This window comes from Protobothrops mucrosquamatus, unplaced genomic scaffold, assembly GCF_001527695.2.
Source record: "Protobothrops mucrosquamatus isolate PMUCROS unplaced genomic scaffold, P.Mucros_1.0 scaffold3837, whole genome shotgun sequence".
Classification (NCBI taxonomy): Eukaryota; Metazoa; Chordata; class Lepidosauria; order Squamata; family Viperidae; genus Protobothrops; species Protobothrops mucrosquamatus.
In genome coordinates, this window is record NW_015389788.1 from 40,684 (window position 1) to 47,223 (window position 6,540).

A 6,540-nucleotide genomic window follows, 5' to 3' on the forward strand; every position below is an offset into this window, starting at 1 on the left:
CACCTACATCGTCCATATAGGACGACTCGGGAACTCAACTCCTACCCCGGGCAGCTCACCTATCCCCTTATGCCCAGGGGAAAGGTATCAAGCCGTTTGACAGCTGGTGCTGGCTGTCAAACCGGCTTTTACGCAAAACAGGCGGGAGGCAGCAAACAGCTGCGACCGACGAAATCGCCTGCCACCGGAAGTCTCCCACATTTTTTTAATTTGTTGTTTTAATTCTTTTTAATCTTGTTTATACAAGTTTCTTCTTTTATTGTTTTAACTTGTTTAGGTGCTCAAGTCATGCAGCTATATAAATGGAATGAAAATCGTATTATTTTCTTTGTTAACAGCTCCCATCACTTCTCTCTGCAGACTCCATAAAAGCTGAATAAACTGAATACATTTTGTAAAAAGCTGCCTTTATTTCAATTTTGTTGCTGACAGAATATCAGAACTGAAGAATCACCAGTCCAGTGCAATGGGGATACGACATTTTAAAATATCTTTATGAAAGAGTTTCAATATTCTGAAAAGAGAGTTTTAAATTACCTTGAATAGATTTCTTGTGAGGTTATTATGGCACACACACTTGTAGGCAGAAATGAGGAGTTGACTGGTGAATACAGATAGTCCTTGACTTACAACCATATATTTAGTGACTGTGACTGTTTTTCACACTTGCAACCATTGCAGTATCCCCATGTTCATGTGAACAAAATTATCCTGAAAATAACAAATAAATCAATAAATGCTAATAACTGTAGCATGGCACTTTGGGGGTCCATTATAAGGGGCTACCAACATGATACTGTTCTCATGGAAGAGAAAGAACATCCTCTGATCTGAAAGATGGGGAGAATCTGCCCTCAAGCCTTCCAAGATCTAGAACATAGAACATAAAATAGTAGAATTGAAGGGACCTTGGAGGTCTTCTAGTCCAACCCCCTGCTCATGCAAGCAGGAGACCCTATATCCTTTCAGACAAATGGTTGTCCAGTCTCTTTTTGAAAGCCTCCAGTGATAGAGCACCCACAACTTCTGAAGGCATGCTTTACCATTGGTTGATTGCTCTCACCATTAGGAATTTTCTCCTAAGTTCTAGGTTGCTTCTTTCCTTGGTCAGCTTCCATCCATTGTTTTAATATCTAAATGCCAGAGCAAATCAGATCTCCAGTGAAAATCCAGGAGCAAAGCACTGAAGAGTCTGGAAGTAGCAGAGAGGCTGTTTTATGTACTGGAAACCCTTGAGAATCAAAACGTTGTACTTTTCGGGAAAATTAATTAGTTGGCCTCTCTGAAGGAGACATTAGTAATTTATATTAGCAATGGAATACTTCCATTCTTTGCCTGATTTTACAGCCAAGCAAGAAGAAGAAGAAGATGAATCTATCACATCGGTGAGTGTCTACAAGGAGAAAGCTGTTGATTAACCCTCACCTAGAGCTGCTATTGAGTCTCTAGAGATTAAGAATGTTTAAGAACCAAAAGCTTGCTAAGTATTGGAAGACATCATCCATGGAAGATTGAAATAACATTTCTGGTTTCCTTCTTTCACGCTCTGTCGGTAGAAATGAGTCATAGTTGTTGCTTGCTTATTTGGTCTTGCTTTTACCTAAAACCCATTGATTCTTTCTCACAGGCATCAAGAAGAACCTGAGTGATTTTAAAGCACTATAGAAGAGGTAGAAGGGGAAGATGAACTGACAAAATTAATTCAAACTGGTAGACTTGGGAGCCCTTAGCTTTTATTATGTTTCTACAGTGCCCTTCCCTTTCTTTAATTTTTTTTGAAATTGTTATTAGCTAAATCTAACAAACAAATAAAAATAATACATCAGAGATTGTATAGCCAAAAGAAAGAGAGAGAGAGAGATCAAAGTAAATTGAATGTAGAGGAAATAAATAAGATGCATATCATATAAAATGAATTTAATCATTAAATATATCATTAAATGCAGATCATAAAGAAACATGTTGTTCCATTCTTTCATTTTTAGAATAAAGTATAAAGACTTTATACTTTATTTTCCCCCAATAGTGTGTTAATATGAAATCAAAAGGGAATTGTGGATAGACAACGCTAAGTCATATGCAACAAATAGCTCTCAACTTTCGTATAATAGCAATAGCAGTTAGAATTATATACTGCTTCATAGTGCTTTACAGCCCTCTCTAAGCCATTTACAGAGTCAGCATATTGCCCCCAACAATCTAGGTCAGGGGTAGTCAACCTTGGCTCTTTTATGACTCACGGACTTCAACTCCCAGAATTCCTGAGCCAGCTTAGCTGGCTCAGGAATTCTGGGAGTTGAAGTCCACGAGTCATAAAAGAGCCAAGGTTGACTACCCCTGATCTAGGTCCTCCTTTTACTGACCTGGGAAGGATGGAAGGCTGAGCCAACCTTATGTCCATCAGGATCGAACTCCGGGCAGTGGGCAGAATTAGCTTGCAATACTGCATTCTAACCACTGCACTACCAGGGCTCTTCATGATGTCGACACTCACACAGAAAATCTAATAACAATTGTTTTAAAACATTATTTGAAGAGTGTTTGAACTCTCTTGTCTTCAATCAGGTTTTTATTTCTGAATGAAGGTCACCTCTAGAAATAGGTGAGAAGCTCATTTAATTTGCATTTGAATGTTAACCAGCCCAATTTTGCACATCCAATTTTGGTCACCACGATGTAAAAAAGATGCTGAGACTCTAGAAAGAGTACAGAGAAGAGCAACAAAGATGATTAGGGGACTGGAGGCTAAAGCATATAAGGAACGGTTGCTGGAATTGGGTATGTCTAGTTTAACGAAGAGAAGGACGAGGGGGACATGATAGCAGTGCTCCAATATCTCAGGGGCTGCCACAAAGAACAGGGAGTCAAGCTATTCCCAAAGCGCCTGAAGGCAGGACAAGAAGCAACGGGTGGAAACTAACCAAAGAGAGAAGCAACCTAGAACTAAGGAGAAACTTCCTTACAGTTAGAACAATTAACCAGTGGAACAACCTGCCTCCAGAAGCGGTGAATGCTCCGACACTGGAAGTTTTTAAGAAGAAACTGGACAGCCATTTGTCCGAAATGGTGTAGGGTTTCCTGCCTGAGCAGGGGGTTGGACTAGATGACCTCCAAGGTCCCTTCCAACTTTATCATCATCATCATCATCATCATCATCATCATCATCATCATCATCATCATCATCATCATCATTAAATCTTCATGCAGCCTTAACATAGTATTTTTCAACATTTCCAGATCACCGGATTTTCCAGGCAACAGTGTAAAAGGTGTAATGGGAAAATTCTGTCCAAAACACCATATATTCATGAAAATCCAAAATCCATTATGTTAGGAAAATTTATGCAAACAAACGTGAACAGGTCAAAATATATCTCCTTAGAAAAACGGGCACTCTTTTCTTTAAATCTAAACAAAAAACAGCAACCAAATTTGACAATGTTGCAAAAAATGCAGATCGGATGAAAATGAAACGAATTCATGCATTCACATGCCTACCTTTTTTTTCTTAGAGCTTTACCATCTTTAGCAATTGGCTGAAGCCTAAGGGAAGACATCAAGCGAGTCCCTTTTGAGCATCTCAGTCAATAAATCTTATAAACAACCCAAATTTCTCCCATGCGGTTTTCACAGTAGCAGTTTTAATGTCCCACTGGAAGGGAATTCTCCCTCTTGGATATTGCCAGATAATTTCTCCTTCCTTTGGAGATTTTCAGAAGATTCATCCACCTCTGTCCATTAACCTGATGGAAATGTTTGCAAAATCTTTTGGGGTCAGTTCTACAAAGGGGTGCCTCTTCCATCGTTAGCGGGAGTAATGGTTCAGCAGTTAAAGATGCTGAGCTTGTCAGCTAGAAAGCTGGCAGCCCAGGTTCAAGACTTCAGTGCTGTGCGACGGGATGAACTGCCGTTACTTGCCCCAGGTCCTGCCAACCTAGCCGTTTGAAAGCTTGCAAATGCAAGTAGATAAATAGGTACCACTTTGGTGGGAAGTAACAACTCGGCATATAGTCATGCTGGCCATACAACCACAGAAGTGTCTTTGGATAACACTGGTTCCCTCAGCTAAGAAACGGAGATGAGTATCATACCCTAGAGTCAGACAAGACTAGATATGGGAAACCTTTACCCAGTGGTGGGATTCAGCCAGTTCTCACTACTTCGGCAGAACCGGTAACTAATTTTTTTGTTGCCCAGGCCCAGAATGGACTTCCGGAAGTGGCATCCAAGTGGTTGTTCACATATTTGAATCCCACCACGGCATTTACCTTTTACCTTCCATCATTGAGGTGCTGCTAGAATGGTATTCCCATACTTCTTTCTTTCTTTCTTTCTTTCTTTCTTTCTTTCTTTCTTTCTTTCTTTCTTTCTTTCTTTCTTTCTTTCTTTCTTTCTTTCTTTCTTTCTTTCTTCTTCTTCTTCTTCTTCTTCTTCTTCTTCTTCTTCTTCATAACAACAACAACAACAACAACAACAACAATAATAATAATAATAATAAAGTTGGACGGGACCTTGGAGGTCATCTAGTCCAACCCCCTGCTCAGGCAGGAAACCCTATACCATTTCAGATAAATGGCTGTCCAGTCTCTTCTTAAAAATGTCCAATGTTGCAGCATTCACAACTTCTGGAGGCAGGTTGTTCCACTGATTAATTGTTCTAACTGTCAGGAAGTTTCTCTGTAGTTCTAGGTTGCTTCTCTCCTTGATTAGTTTCCATCCGTTGCTTCTTGTCCTGCCTTCAGGTGCTTTGGAGAATAGCTTGACTCCCTCTTCTTTGTGGCAGCCCCTGAGATATTGGAACACTGCTATCCTGTCCCCCCTTGTCCTTCTCTTCATTAAACTAGACATACCAAATTCCAGCAACCGTTCCTTATATATTTTAGCCTCCAGACCTCTAATCATCTTTTTTGCTCTTCTCTGCACTCTTTCTAGAGTCTCAACATCTTTTTTACATCATGGTGACCAAAACTGGATGCAGTATTCCAAGTGTGGCCTTACCAAGGCATTCTCCTGCCAAGAGCTGGTGGAGATTGAAGTTCAACAAGAAGACACACTCTGCCCAATTCATGCTTTTATTTGCATAAACTAAAATACAGGCCACCTTCAAATGAGTTTTGGTCTAATACAGGTAGTCCTCGACTTCAATTAACAACCGCTCAAAGTTACAACAATGGTGACTTATGATTGAAAGGACAGACTTATCACTGTAACAGCATCCCACTGTTGTCAGGGACTTGGCAACCAACATGTATTTACGACAGTTGCAGTGACCTGAGGTCATGTGATTTCCATTTGCAACTTTCCCAGCCAGCCCTTTGACAAGCAAAGTCAATGGCAGAAGCCAGATTTGCTTAATGACCGTGTGATTCACTTAACCACTGCAGTGATTCACTTAACAACTGTGGCAAAAAAGATCATAAAATCAGGTACAACTTACTTAACAACCACCTTGCTTAGCAATGGAAATTATGATGCTTATTGTCCAACATATTTTCTTTCTTTTAACGACCTGTAATCCCTTGCATTAGGGTGGCATTGGCGCATCTGAATGGAGCTTGAGCATTTACTGGCTGGATGCCCTTCCTGACACCTACAAAGAGCTCACAACAGACAATTACTCAGAGAGAGAGAAAAATATCTGCTGCTAGACCTAGGATTGAACTCACAACCTCCTGATTGTGAGGCATGAGCTACCCCCTCTAAGCCACTGCACCACTCTTTCATAAGTCAAACATCACTTGTATGAAATCCCCTTGACTTGCCAGTCTGAGGTGCAGTTCTACAAGGATAGCCTTGACCAAATTCTGGTCAAAGTTGACAGACCTAATTGTCTCATTCTCACTTCATTCTGCACATTTTTACGATTCCTGCTATGCAAAGACATCAAAGGAATTTTGAAGAAAGCAGCATTAGGATAAGGCTGTCGATATTTCCGTAGTAGAGTTCTGAGAATCTAATTAAAATAACAACAGCAACAAAGGCGAGCGGTCTTTTAAAAACTCTATTGTACTGACAATTTTTTTAAAAAAAAAACCTCAATGTACACAAAGCTACCATAAACAAGGTGTTCATAAGGCCCACAAAGTAATGAGGGAAAGAAATGGCATCTTTATTTCAACATCTTGCTTTAATCCTTAGAAGTTCTTTGTAGGACAGTGTCTAAAAGTTTCATGTTCCTTATTCCTATGGAAGGAAATCCCCTTGAGAGATAAAGCAACAGGTAGCCTTGATATTCTCAGGTAGTAAGTGGATAAAGTAAAATTGGCACATCAGTCATTTGACTGCCTCACTTTGATCAAAATTGATTTTCTTCCTACTCCTCCTATAATCCTAAAAGCTGATTAATAGCTTAATGTCCTCTATCCTCACAGAACCATGACTGGAAAATACAACTTGCTGACTTCCTGGTTCTTTTTGCAAAGTAAGTAATCATAGAAGTTTTGGATGCAGGCTTGGATTTCTTTCAGCTGGAGGTTGACCTACCGGTAGTTGTTAAGAAAGCTGCAGGAGAGACTATGATAAAAGCTGGATCCAAGCAAC